Here is a 12,785-nt window from a genome sequence, read left to right as displayed (position 1 = left end):
CACATGTGTTAGGGCAGAAGCCACAGTAGCTGCCCCTGGTGGCTGTGAGATTTCTACTTGTAAGACATGAATCCACCCATGAGAGACTATTGACTTGCAGATACTCGGCTCTGAGTGTATTCTGTCTCTCAAGAAATTCTAAAAGAGATAAGCAACATAAGAAAACACAGTACCAGAGTAGGAGTTCAGTTTTGCCTCAAATGAAACGGGGACCTGTCAGCAAGTCATGGAAGGATGGTTCTCCAATCTGCAAGGGTTCAATCGCCTTTAAATTGCTTGGATGGTCTTAAAATGCTTTTTGCAGATTGAGATTTTAAATGGTAATTAAAATGTTAGAATGCCTGAGACCTGGAAGAAGCAGATATGCCCACCCTCCTATCTACTAGATTTTCTGAGTGTGGTGCTGCAACACAAGTCTCCCACCACACCCCACCCCGAACACACTGCCTGAGATGCACAATACAGATCTGCCTGGGATACCCAGGGAGGAATAGAACATGGGTTTGTGACACTCAAAATTATAAATGTGGCCGCTGACCACTTAGGAGAAATGATTTGCTTCTAAGTAGCTTTGTATAAAAATTATAAAAGCTATGTTTTTCCTTCTTCCTCTATACCAAGCCTATGTTCTTAAGTAGGCAGGTAAGTACCCCTAAACCCCATTTCACCCCTTCAATCAAGGAACCCTGACTAAAGAAAAAGAAGTCCTACAAAGGGATTCAACCAGCAGCCGTTTACTGATCATCAGTTGATCTTACCCTAAGCAGGGATGGAGTCCAATAACTTGGTTTGGAATCTGTCCCCAAGGTGGGGAGAAAGTGTTGAGGACAGTTTTACTACTGAGAGTCAAACCAATGAAAGATGACATGGCTGCAGAGAACCCAGAGTAGTTGCTTTGTTGTGGATGGTGTTTATTGATGCAAAGAGTCTATTGCAGAAATTCAGTCACCTGATAGACAAGTGAAGCAGAAATTTCAGTACAGCCAGAATCAAAGTGTTTCTGGGTTATTATCTGGCAGAGTAAGAGCCAGACTTAAATTTGGGAACCGGATTTGTTCTCTTTTTGTTGTTTGGGGGCCCCTCCTAGTGATTTTCAGGGTTTAATTCTGGATCTGCACTCAGGAATCACCTCTGGAGGGGTTTGGAAGAACATATGAGATCCAGGAATTAAAACCAGGTCATCTATGTACAACTCAAGTATCCTATCCACGGTTCTATCACTCTGACCCTGTTCCAACTTGGTTACTGTCAGGGCACTGCATTGCTTTATCTTCCTTTTCCAACTTCCATAATATTATTCCTGAGCCTCACAGCTTGATGCTTCTCAACTTCTCCTTCCAGTTTTGCTGGCTTCTAACCAGTTAACCTTCATGGGCAGTAACATCTCATTGCCATATTGTTTCACACTGCTTCTCATCCAAGAAATTGCCTGCCACTTCAGACAGGACAATATCCAAGAATTTTTCACTGAGCAAAACTGTGAGGCAGTGTGGAAAGTTTAAAGTTGTGGATTTCCAGCTTGGATTTGAACAGTTGACCCTGGTGTGGGTTTTGATATAGTTCTTTCTAACTCAGCTTCAGTTTCACCAGGTCATAGAAACCCACCCGTAGGCTAGCCAGTTTGTTATAGAATAAATACACTAAGATGGCTTTTGGAAACTTCATTGTCTTACAATGATAGATTTCTTTGCTTGGGATAAATTTAGATTACATCTAAATTTAGATGTGAAGGTTAACATTATTTCCCACAGAAATCTGTGATAGCCTGGATATTCACTTTGCTATAACCTTTGGTAAAATCATTACAGTATAGCTTAATCACAAAGTGGCATTCAAAAGCTCACTGGCTCCTGGTCAGTGGTGACTCTCAGATAAAACATGAGGAGTAACTGTCTTTCTCACCACCCAAGTGCTCCATTATTTCTATTTGTCTGAAAATGATAATTCTTTTCACTCGCAGAAGTGTCTCAATTTAGAAAATAAATAATATGCTGTCTCTAATTATAAGAACACTCTATTAGAAAATTTCAGAAGTACAGGTTGGAAGCCTGTGATTAGAGGGAGAAAGGGAACTATGTTAAAATGAAGACATATTGCTTAGAATTATTAACTTTTGCCTCCTGCATTGAGTGTATTTTATAAGGTCCTGAAAATAGAGTGAAACCTTACTTTCACCAGACAAATCTAATGGTTGTGTGTGTGTATGTGTGTTCACGCACACATGTGCTAATTGTAGAGCTGGCTACTCTTAATGTGTGACTAGCATTAGAGTTATTGATTATTTTCTATAATGGGACACATTTAACCACTGTAATAGACAAGGAAGCCAAAGAATTTGGTAGCCAACTTTGGTGACAGTGGATTATGCCTGAATTCATAATTTTAACAAAAGAGGCATCTTCATGAGTTGCTTTAGGTAGATCCCTAAATGCAATTAGGCCATCTGGGTGTTACTCTGTAGGTGAATTCACAATTTAGCCCTGTTCTGATTACCTTATAAACAACGAGATTTATGAACTACATATTTTTTCTGAGTTCTACAGCATAATATAGAAAACTCACTTACGATTCCTATGCCATTATGAATTGGAACCTCATCTTCAAGGTTTTGGAGATCATGGTCTTTCTCTTGGCCATGCTGTGACAGTGCTGTGCAAGTAGAACTGGAGATTCAAGTTTGCCAAAAAAGACAATTTACAGTGAAGGGGAAAAGTAAATGTCAGAAGACTTACTTTGAGTTTGTCTACAAAAGCTGTTAAGCCCGTCAAACTTTCTTAGGTTTCTTAGTTTTATTTCTGACTCCTGCCATCACTGTCAGTTGCAGAGTAAGTTCTCAGCTCTGTTACCAGCTGATATGGTTAGTGAACTTTGGAACATGGTAACATGGATATTATTTGAGGACCAATAGAAACATTCAAGTAATCAGTTACATTTCCTAAATTTTCTGAATAAAGTCTTCTGTGTAGTAGTTAAAACATATTATAACTAGGCTGCAGAAGGTCAAATCTCTAACCTCCATATATTAACTATATGGTTTGGACCATATTCCTTTCTTATCTAAATCTCAGATTTACTGGATTTAGAAATGATGATAATTATGATTATAATAGTTATTTTATAGGGTTGTGTTTTATATATAATAAATATACATACATTAAATTATATGCATTGCTCAGCATATAGGAATGACCAGGTATTTATATTAATACTGTATTTCTGATGTTTTAACATGTGAGACCATGTTAACCCCGGACCTTGCTTTTCTTAGGACAATCCAATTTCTTAACATAGAAAATGAGGCAAGGCACATTTTCTATATCACAGTCGACTAACCCAGAGCTCATACCCCCACCATATCCTCTTCTGGGGTCTTGCACTTAGGGTCACTATTCTCAATGGTTTTAATCATTGTTGCTATCAGACAACTCAGGGCATTCTTGTGTCTCTGAGCTGTTAAAAAATTTTAAACTAGCCAATTACAAACCTGTTCGCCTTGCCTTATACATTCCCTCCTAGATAAACCACAGCAAAAGCTCTTTCCCACATTTCCCTCACTGTGTCTCTAGATAGATTCCGGTACTTCCCTGGGTGGCTCCAGTGTGGAACTGGGGAGGTGCCACTCAACTTTGGAATCATCAAGCACCAAACTGTCTTTTTAATAGGAATCATTTCCTTATATGTTGATCTGCCATACCTGAATAATAATAAAATATAAATTTTATGATACTATTTATAATAATAATATAACTATATTAATAGAGAGGATTTAAAATGAAGTAATTAATCCAATAGCTAAATGATTGTACATGATTTGATATAGCTAATAACTTAAGACAGGGGAAAAACTCAAATTTTATAATTTCCCTCAGAAAATTTCAGAATTTAAAAATCAGGAGATTTCAATTCTGGGTTTAAATTTCAAAGTCTTCTTCAGGCTCTTGGTGTTATAGATTCTGTGTTTAAAATAATAAAATGATATAGGCTGATAAAAAAAACAACTTCACTAGCAGGATAAGATGAAAATATATAAAAAGTGTTATAAAAACACAAGATGGAAAATATGTTATATAGAGAAACCAGTGATCCAATTTGAAGTAAAGAATAGTCCTATTTCCACTGATAAAGAAATATTGCATATTTTAACCATTTTCTGCAAGAAAAATAATGAGGCAAGACTAATATAGATACCACATCTAGGGAAATACATGCTAAGCTATAAATGAACAATACTTGCAATGAATTATGCATGATTTAAATTACTTAATGAAATAGTTTCATATTAAATGATAATGAAGTATTTCTGGTTCCAGTTTTGAATTTGATATTGAAGTAAATCACTGTGCTGGAATTCCTCTTGACAACTATGGCAGTGTAAATCTCTCCATGTGGCTTGTTAAATATATCTACCCTAATGAGGAAGGAAGAAGGGAGGAGGACATGGAGGATGTTACAGCAATACAATGTGGAACTGAGGCTCTGAATGGGTAAAAGACAGAGAAAGGGCATAGCATGTGACACTCACTCACTTATGGACATTATCAGCAGCCACTTACAATCCAGTTTCTAAATGTGGAAACTTTTCCAGTTTCAAGTGGAAACTCTCTTTTTCATTGACTGAATAGTCTTCTGCTAACCAGTTTTCCCATTTATTCTATGTCTATTGATGTTTTTGTAGTCAAGAGAATATACCTGGCATGTTTCCTATTTTCCTTGCTTTGTGACTAGTTACCAGAGCTGGTGGTAACAAGGTCATCTGTCAATTCTGGAGGCAGCCAGCAGGATCATTTATCATTGGACAATGGGTTTTCCACAGATGAAATTAGTTTTCAGGTTTATTTGCAGTAATGGTGACTGTCTGTACTGTAATTTTTTACTATCTACTAAGGATTATGGTGCTTTGCATGCAGTCTCCATTAAATTTTCATAATTCTCCTTTAAACTGAGTATTGTTTCTTCACATCTATTAATCAAGAAGTCTGGGCTTACGTAGAACAAATGATTTTGTTAAGAACTCATACTTATGAACTCACAAGTGACATTAGAGCTTTCTTTAAGGCTTGTGCTCTTAACCAGTGATTGTCAAATACTCATGTTCAAAGGGTCCTTGGGAAAGATGATGACTCAATACTTCAGGAACATTTGTCACCTCTGGGTAAAACTCCCAGTGTCATACCTATGTCCAGCTTCATTTTTATATGCGGAAAATGACACTTTTCCCCTTTTTATTCTGGCTCTTTGGGCCTGGATCTCTTTGTTGACCTTTCTAGAGGTTGGAAGCAAACAGTGACAAACTGCATATCCCAGTGAGCTGTAAGCAACCTTCCTGTAAGGAGACTGAAACCCTGAAGTGCCTCATCATTCTTCCTGTTACTGTTGAAGTATCAGTTACGTCTTCAGTAACTGAAGTAGTGCTTTTTCCATCTGGAACTTAGATGTAGCTCATAGACTGAAAACTCCATGATTGTTCATTTAGATGTTCTGATGCTGGTTTTAAGATTAAAGTAAATTAATTCTCTTGATCTTCTGACCGTGATGGCTGCCTGTGTGGAAGTTAATGTGAACCAATTTTCTGAAGCACTTGGTGCCCTGCACACACTTTGTTGAAAGGGAACATGCATCTTCATAATGTATTTCTGACACCTCCTCTCACATCTGGTGCATATGAGCACTGTAGCGCTGTTCTCCCCCTGTTCATTGATTTACTCGAGTGGACACCAGTAATGTCTCCGTTGTGAGACTTGTTACTGTTTTTGGCATATCAGATGCTCCTCAGGTAGTTTGCCAGGCTCTTCCGTGTGGGCAGGATACTCTCAGTAGCTTGCCTGGCTCTTTGAGAGGGATGGAGGAATTGAACCTTGTTTGGCCGTGTGCAAGACAAATGCCCTACCTGCTGTGCTATGGCTCCAGATACTCAGTAAATAACAGTTATTTCAGTCTACCTGACATACACAGGGGAAGCCAAGAGACTCCTGGAAGTTCCTGAAAGATGTGTGTGTAAGTTCCAATTTGACATAGACAACAAATTTTAGGTATGGTAAATTGAAGTTATTTTATAGCAACATTTCATGAGTAACTTAGACTGCAGAAACTGCTATATTTGAAGCTTAATGAACTACAGTATACTTTACTCCAATCAAAGACGCTGTTCAAAACTAAATGGAAGCATACTGATGATTTGTGACTTTGATGGTTATGAAACCTCAACCTGCTTTGCTCCTCTATGGTTTTTTCAGTACTTATTTTTTTATTCATGTCCCCCATATTTAACCGGGGTCTTAAGACAAGTGTATTTGTTTGCATGTGCTTGGAAGCTAGATGATCTCAAAATCCATGTTAAATAATTCTCTTAGTCCTTTATTGTTATATATACAAAGGCATGAGTAAAAGTGCAGCTTTGGGGACTGGAGTGATAGCACAGCAGGTAGGGCGTTTGCCTTGCATGCGGCCGACCCGGGTTCAATTCCCAGCATCCCATATGGTCCCCTGAGGACTGCCAAGAGTAATTCCTGAGTGCATGAGCCAGGAGTAACCCCTGTTTATTGCCAGTTGTGACCCAAAAAGCAAAATAAAATAAAATAAAAATGCAGCTTACCTAATGAGTAAATGATTTGCTTGGTTTTCCACATATACCTTTTTAGCATGAAAAATCTTGCACAAACATTTTGAAGATTATATTAATAGCTAAATAAAGGTCAAGCAACCACCTGAAAATTTTCAGTAATCCAAAATATCACCATCAAGTACATTTATGCTCAGTCAGTGAATTCTGGGAAAGGTCTGTCTTGAATGTTCATCTTGTTATACTTTTTCTTGAATTCAGCATGTAGAGTTAGACTAATTTTCATGTGTTTACTGAACAAGAATTGATGGGAAATATTCTAGCTCTTCCATAAGTAGTGACTTATGGTGTGTATCTATTTTTCCCTTTCAGTCCTTCATAAAAGCCCTCTGATTTCTGTTATACTCTGGCAAAAGTATATAATTGAAGTAATTTTAAAAAATTAATGGCACAGAAACACTGAATGTACTTCAGTTGTTTGTTACTTTCTCATACCCTTCAGTTATAATTCTATTTCCCATGCACTGTTACTAGAATCAGACATTGTGAACTTTATGACTCCATTTTAGGATGATTTTTTATATTATATTCTATTAGAAACTTCTGAAATTATATTTTCACACAGCATGTATATTATTAATTTTGAAAATGCAACTTCCAAAACCTATTACTTTGGTCATACTGCGATGAAAACATTTATTCCTAGAAATGTTGTTAAAACTATAAAGGCAAGCAGCCTCAGCAGATAGACCTTTACCTTTTGTATCTGGATGTTCACTCCTGCCAGCCACTATCTCTCAATGAGTTGGCAAGGACCCCGTGAGACAGTGACAGCATTATAGTTTTCAGAGACTTCGTTTGGAAGTTGACATATTGTTTAAGTTCTTCCCTACCCACTGTAATAAGGCATCCAAGAACAAATACCTTAGACTGGAGAATTTGAAAGTAAGGAATGAAGTTTCATAGCTGTAGGTTCTGGGAAGTCCCAAGATTAAGAGGCAGTTGATCTAGTTTAACAGTCAGAACTCTGTAGCAGACTTGCAGATGGAGGGGGTGTTGAGGAAGTGGGGTAGAGAAAGACACACACACACAGAAAGAAAGAGAGAGAGAGAGAGAGATTCTTCTGTCTCTTCTTTCTTGTGTTCTTACATGAAACCCTCACATAAATTTGATTCCTTCCTCAAAGCCACATCTCTAAAAGCTATCCTGCTGGCAGCTTGAAACTTTAACAGATGAAAAATTCAGTCCATAAAAACTACTACCCTTAACTAGCACAGCCATTTTTTAAGGGCTAATATTTCAGGAAATATTATGTGAAATGAATGTGAACTCAGCTCTGATCTTCCCTCCAGACCTCGCCTCCTCAGTTAAGCCTCCAGCTTCCTGTCCATCCTGCTCTCCTCTGCCTATGCTCAGAGCCTTCCTTCTGCTGGATACACCACCGCCGCATCAGACTGAATCTATCCAACTGCTGCCTTCACTCAACACCTATATCAAATACCATCCTTCCAAGAACCATTATTTTTTATTTCTTACAGCCATTAATCTGGTATTCATATCCTATTGTCCCTCACCTTTTCCAGCTATCCCCTTGAGGCATCCACCACTCTGAAGCATATTTGCACTGCTGTTATTCATATGAAAACCATGCCTTCCATTTCAAAAGGGCCTGCATTTGTCGTGATGGGTGTGACTAGACACATAGACACAGAAATGATAATATGGAGGAAGAGAAAAAGAGTGTGGAGGGGAGATCGCCTGCCATAGAGGCAGGCTATGGAGGGAGGGTGGGAGGGAAACTGGGGACATTGGTGGTGGAAATATACACTGGTGAAGGGATGGGTGTTGGAACACTGTATGACCAAAACCCAATAATGAACAACTTTGTAACTTTGTATTTCACCAAGATTCAATTAAAAATACATATTATTGTGAAGGAAGAGACTATATTACTGTCACAGACCCTGGAGAGAGGTGACATGGCCCAGTATGCAGGACTGAGATTAGCAGACAGAGGGAGAATGGAATAATGACTAAGCCTGTACATGGTTGTGTGAAAAGCAATGGTGGAGCAAATCACATGGGTGTAAGTTTGTCCTACTGGTCTGGTCCTGGACCTGAGAACATTAAGACAAGGAAACATGGCCCAGAATGAGACTCTAAAAGAGGTGGTTGCAGGATTTTTTATTGGATGGTTTATGTAACTAAGGAATGTTACCAGGTTCTTTCTTTTTATAATCTCTAGGAATTAGTCCTGAGTGGGACTTCTCCTTGATTCTTTAAATTACACATGCTAGGGCATCAAAATAGAACAAAGAAGATATTATAGTTAAGAGAGTTCTTTGTGTTTGAAATTCACAGAAAACCCCATTTATAGTGTGTCATTGGGAAAACAGAAAATGTGTTCCCAACTTCTGAAGCACTTAAAGAAAATCAGTCTCAAGCATCATCTAGCGGAGGATGCTGGAGGCCAGGATGGCGAGTGTGATGAAAGCTAGCTCCAGAGCCTCATTATTTTGCTTTCTGTCCATATCTCTCTTCATCTCTGACACTTCTCTTCCCACTTCTCATGGGCTTCCTTGGTCTCTACTCTGGAGTCCCTCTTCTATGTAGCTTTTTTCCACTATGTCTCTTCCTACAATTTTCACACATTCTCATGTAGCTACTTCGTGCCCTGGTTCTTTATCTTTTTTGTTATATTATTTTAGTATCATCTGACACACAGATTCTCTCGATAGCACATGATCCACATTCCTAGGAAAAAATTGATTTTTAATTCATAACCCGGTAGAGCAAATCAGTAGTTCCTAGGTGGAATGTATAGATTTCTTCAAAAGAGTTGGTAGTTAAGAGGACCTCACGATTATGTTTTGACTGGTGGTGTTTATGAGGAGAAAAATTAATGGATTTTTAACTCTTAAGGAAGTCCCAATCTAGATAAGGGAAATGGTCCATGTAAAAAGTGTATTTTACATGAAAAAATTCCACGCTAACAGCCAACTTGGTATATAAGAACATAGCTTTATTTATTTATTTAGTTTTGTTCTTGAGCCATACCTAGTGATCCTCGGGGTTACTCTGGGCCTGTACTCATGAATTAGTCCTGGCAATGCATGGGGTACTGTATGGGCTGTTGTGGGGATCTAATCCAGCTTAGCTGCATGCAAGGCAAGTAAGTGTCCTACATACTGTACTATAGCATAACTCTATATTTTTAAACATACTTAATCACTTAATCACTTAACTTCCCGTTAGTCGTCGATTTGCTCGAGCGGGTGCCAGTAACGTCTCCATTTGTCCCTGTCGCTTGCTAGTGTAGCCCAATGGCATCTGTTAGCTCCGGGAATATGAAGAGCCTCAAACCGATCGTTCATGATCTTGACGAAGAAGTCTGACCATCTGGTAGGTGGGCGGCCACGCGGTCTCTTGACATCCCGTGGAATCCAATCAGTAACAGCTCTAGTCCAACGGTCGTCTTTAAATCTCATTACGTGACCAGCCCATCTGATTTTCGACACCTTGGCAAATGAGACAGCGTCCCTGATCCTTGATCGTCGACGGATGTCAGAACTCCGGATTCGTTCTCTCATTTGAGTGAAACGTGATATTCCAAGCATAGCTCTTTCTATTCTTCTTTGGGAGACCTGAATGGCGTTCTCATCTTGTTTGCGTAGGGCCCAGGTCTTTGAGGCATATGTTAATGCAGGAAGAACAGTGGAATCAAAGAGATGTGCCCGGAGCCGGAGGTTCTTCGTCCTCTTAGCTATTTCTTCGACGTTCTTGAAGGCGTTCCAAGCCGCTCTCTTCCTCCTGCACAGCTCGGGTGCCAGGTCATTTGTCATGTTGACCTCTCGACCTAGGTACACATAGCTGTTGCATTCGGAGATGGTCGTTCCATTGAGAGCAATTGGGGCGTCAGGAACAAGGCTGTTTCTCATAAACATTGTCTTCGTAAGATTCAGCTGTAGTCCTACCTTTCCACACTCACGGTCAAAGTCAGCCAGCATTTGTGCCGCTTGGCTGATGTTTGGTGTTATTAAAACAATGTCATCAGCAAAGCGGAGGTGGTGTAGTTGCCGACCATCTATCTTCACTCCCATGTTTTCCCATTCCAGTCGTCGCATGATGTTCTCGAGGGTGGCACTGAAGAGTTTCGGTGAAATGGTATCACCCTGCTGCCCCCCTCTCTTGACATCAACGATCACTTCTTTGTAGAATGGTGAGATCCTGGTAGTGAATCCGCAATACAGCTCACGGAGGATCCTGATGTATTGGGCTTGAATGCCCTGATTGGCTAGGGCTTCAATGACCGCTTCCATCTCAACAGAATCAAAGGCCTTCTTTAAATCAATGAACGTTAAGCAGAGCGGCATCTTGAACTCCCGAGAAACCTCAATGAGCTTGTTTATCGTGTGGATATGGTCGATGGTGCTGAATCCTTTGCGGAACCCTGCTTGCTCGCATGGTTGTCCTTCATCTAGTGTTCTGCCAATCCTATTCAGGATGACTCGAGTGAACAACATGTAGATGACAGACAATAGGCAGATCGGGTGATAGTTGCCAATGTCATGGATGTCTCCCTTCTTGAACAGTAGTACGGTCCTGCTGGTTTTCCATTGGGACAGAACCTTGCATTCAGACAGGTAGCGAGTGAAGAGCCGAGCCAGTGTATTGGTGAGTACTGACGGCAGGTTCTTCAGGTGTTCAGGTCTGACCTTGTCTGGGCCGGGTGCTGTTTGTTTCTTTACCGACGAAATGGCGTGTCGGATTTCGGAAGGGAGAACATTGGGAACGACATACCCATCCTGTGGAATTTGGTATGTCGGCAAGTGGACATGGCTATCGAAGAGATTTGAGTAGAAGTCATGGATAATCTTCTCCATTGCCGTTCTGGAGGATGTGATGGATCCATCAGGACGTCGGAGGGCAGTCATCTTGGTCTTATAGTTGGCGAGGGACAGGTGGGCGTTACGAATACTTTTCCCGGCTCCGGCCGCATCTACCAGTACTTCTGCTCTTCTCTCTTTGAGGTCTTCCTTGATCGCATCTCTGCACTGCTTTGCAAGCTCGGACGTTAGCTTGCAGTTGCCTGAGGCATGCGCCAAACCACGCTGGCGAATTAGCTCAAGAGTTTTTGAAGATAGGCGACTTTTTGTGGCTATCTCTCTCTTGGCGTTCCTCGCACATTCATGGAGGTGCTGAACCAGTCGATCATATTCCTCGTCAATGTTGTCAACAATGGCATCTTCCCATGTTGCCGCAATAGTACCAAAGAGTTCCCAGTTGGTGGTCATTATGGGAGTTCTCTTTTTGAACTTTGCAGCCCTTTCTCCCCGCTCTGTGAAGTAGAATTTTGCACGAAGAAGACGGTGGTCCGATCCCGTTCGAAATTTTGGGACAACAGTGACATCAGTCAGGCAAAACCGTCGATTGAATATGATGTGGTCTATTTCGTTGTGGAATCGTCCACCGGGAGACTCCCATGTCCATCGTTTAGATTCTGCCTTCTGGAACTGTGAGTTACCATGAATGGTCTTGGTCGACATGATGAACTCAGACAGTCTCTCACCCTGTTTGTTCCATTCTAGGCCATGGGTCCCGATGTGAAGTTCTTCAGCTGATCTTCTCGGTCCTATCTTGGCATTAAAATCACCCACAATGATCTTGTAGAAGGTGTGGTCTTCTTTATAGAACTTCTCTCGCTCCATGTAGAACTTCTCGATTTCTCTTTCATCATAATGAGATATTGGTGCGTAGACAACGAAGATAGAAACTGCAGGCAGTGAGCCACATCTATTCAAATGTAAACGTCCGATTCGGGTTGTTAGGCATTCGAATGAATCAATGCTCTTGGCCAAGTTTGTGTTGACAAGGACACCGACGCCTCCAACACCTCTTTTATCGCATGTTCCGAGGAACAATTCTTCTCCAGTGTCGAAAACGGCATGGTGAGATTCGTGCCTTCTTGTCTCGGTCAGACCAATGATGTCGTACTTGATCATTCGCGCTTGTACCATCAGGTCCTCGATGGATGCATCTGATGCTAGCGTACGTGCATTGAAAGTACAGACGATCATTTTTGTCTTCCTTCGTTGTGGCAGCCTAGGTCGGCCTTGAGATTTTGTCGGCCTCTCCTTTCTCATCCTTCTCAGTGCTGCCATGTCGGTGAAGCCTTCAGGGTCAGGTGAATGAGACCAGTTGTAGTTACTGGTTTTGGCATATCGAA

This window comes from Sorex fumeus, unplaced genomic scaffold (genome assembly GCF_029834395.1).
Source record: "Sorex fumeus unplaced genomic scaffold, SorFum_2.1 ptg000051l, whole genome shotgun sequence".
NCBI lineage: Eukaryota > Metazoa > Chordata > Mammalia > Eulipotyphla > Soricidae > Sorex > Sorex fumeus.
The sequence above is the reverse complement of the archived record's forward strand: the minus strand, read 5'-3'. Positions refer to the sequence as shown.